Source organism: Penaeus chinensis, chromosome 15 (assembly GCF_019202785.1).
Source record: "Penaeus chinensis breed Huanghai No. 1 chromosome 15, ASM1920278v2, whole genome shotgun sequence".
Classification (NCBI taxonomy): domain Eukaryota; kingdom Metazoa; phylum Arthropoda; class Malacostraca; order Decapoda; family Penaeidae; genus Penaeus; species Penaeus chinensis.
In genome coordinates, this window is record NC_061833.1 from 12,808,887 (window position 1) to 12,811,386 (window position 2,500).

Consider the following 2,500-nt stretch of genomic DNA (forward strand, 5'->3'; position numbering starts at 1 on the left):
ATAACCCAGAGACCCTCACGCTTGCCCTTGACATCCATTGCTGAAGTGCCGTGTAGGCGAAACCCGTCTGAATGATTAAACTATAAATGCCAATTTGCAGTTTGGATGAAATTTGCATAATGAAAGCGCCGAACCTGAGTGTGAGAGGCAGAGGAAGCTATGCCACTGTTGCTGATGACAACTACTTCCCCGTCGTAGAGTTTAAAGGGAGAGCTAGATTAAAAAGGGAAAAGTTCGTATTGTTTTGGTTGGCAGCGAAGGGAAATAATGTGATGCTAAATAAGATGTCTTGTGGTGTTTGAACCCCTTTCTGGATTGGTTTATTGCGCAGAAATGGTTTTGAATAATGTTTTATGATTCTGTGATATACTGTCGTTGATGGAAGAATATGTATACATACATATATTGTTCAAACCATGTCTAAACGCCACAATAAGGATAATAAAAGAATGATAATGATAGTAATAATAATAACGATGATGGCAATGATAAGAATAAGAATAAAAATAAGAATGATAATGATGATGATAATAATAATAACAATAATAACAGTAATGATAATAATAATAATGATAATAATAATGATAAGAATAATAATGATAAGAATAATAATGATAATAATAATAATAATAATAATAATAATGATAATAATAATAATAATAGTAATAATAATGATAGCAACAACAACAATAACAACAGTAATGATAATAATTATAATTATGATAATGATAATGATGATGAAAAGGATAATGATAATAGTTATAACAACAGCAACAACAAAGACAAAAAATGCCCCGTTTATGTTTTTAATTTCAAGTTAATAAATAGTTGATTAACTTCTAATTATGCATAATACAGTTCCATAAAGTGAATAGTTGAAATAAATGAATTTATAAGCAAATGAATAAATAAACAAGGAAATGAAAGAAAGGTAAATGGACGCATAAACAAAGAAACGGAGAAACAAAGGAAAAAGAGCAGGTGAATTCCATTATTCCCAAAGCTTACATCGCCCTTTTAACAAAATGGTTTCATCCGGATTGAATTCCATTCTCCTTGATGCACTTTTGTTTTTTGTTGTTATTTTATCTCTTGAAGGAGGATTCCATGGCTTCCCAATAATCGATGTTTATAGCAAATGCAGAATCTGAGCCAAAATGGATAATAGCGATATACAAATACCGTAGGGATAAATGAAGAGGTAAATACGTAAATAAACTATTAACTGAATAAATAGAAAGAGGGATGAATTAATGAACGGATAAAAAAAATAGACATAATGTGTCGGCAGATAGGTGAATAAACACGAAAATAAACAAGTGGAAGGGTAAATGAAAATAAGTAGGTAAACGAATGAATAAAGAAAAAAAAAAAAGAAAAAAATATATATATACATATATATATATATATATATGCAAAATTAAATGCAAATATGAAAGGCTGGTTGTCCACAAGGAGCAGATTTCCTCACGAGATGAGCGTTAAGGCGAGGAAAAAGCATTATATTAAACCCGAGACGTTTGGGCTGTTTAAAGAAAGGTCACGGGGGGGGGGGGGGGAACTCGACCTCCTCCTCTTGTTCCTCCTTCCTCTGGTTCTTCTTCTTGTTCTACTTCCTCTTCTTTTTCTTATTCTTTTTTTCTTCTTCGTCTTCGTCTTTGTCTCCTTCTCCTACTCTTTCTTCTCCTCCTCCTCCTCTTTCTCTTTCTTCTTCTACTTCTTCCCCCCCTCCTCCTCTCCCTCCCCCCTCCCCCTCCTCCCCCCTCCCCCCCTCCTCCTCCTCCTCCCCCCTCCTCCTCTTCCTGTTGACTCGCCTTTTAAGCTTCCTCCCTCGGGTTGCGAGAATGCAGGATTGCACAGAAATGTTGCAGAGGGATTCGGGTTGAAGCGCGGTTCTCGTGGGGATTTACTTTTCCTCTTCTTCTTCCTCCTTTCTTCTTTTTACTTTCTTCTTTCTTCCTCTTCTTCTTCTTTCTTCCATTTCTTCTTCTTCTTCTTCTTCTTCTTCTTCTTCTTCTTCTTTTCCTTTTGTTTTTTCTTTTTCTTTTTTTTCTCCTTCTTCTTTCTTCCATTTATTCTTTTGCTTTTGCTTTTTCATTTTCTTTTTTTTCTCCTTCATCTTTCTTCCATTTATTCCTTTTCTTTTTCTTTTTCTTTTTCTTTTCTTTTTTTTACTTCTTTTTCCTTTTCTTCTTCTCCTTATTTTTCTTCTTTTTCTTCTTTTTCTTCTTCTTCTTAATTTTCTTCTTATCCTCTGTCTTCTGCTTCTTGTTCTTATTGTTCTTGTTCTTGTTCTTGTTATTCTTCTTCTTCTTGTCTTATTATCAGTTATGTGTTATTTTTCTGTTATCGCTATCTGTTATCACTGTTACTTCTTTGTTTCTTTCTTTCTTTTTTGCCGTGAGAAGTTGTCAATGAAAAGGGTCATTTTCACGTCTACATGATAATAATAAGAATAATGTTAGAAGTAATGATGGTGATGATGATTAATTTTCTCATT

The 2,500-nt window shown here is 33.4% G+C and overlaps 1 protein-coding gene across 5 annotated transcripts in view; it reads left to right on the forward strand.

Moving 5' to 3' along the window:
* The window catches only part of LOC125032975, a 155,573-nt gene that overhangs the window by 144,609 nt on the left and 8,464 nt on the right, over window positions 1-2,500 (forward strand). The window lies entirely within an intron of this gene.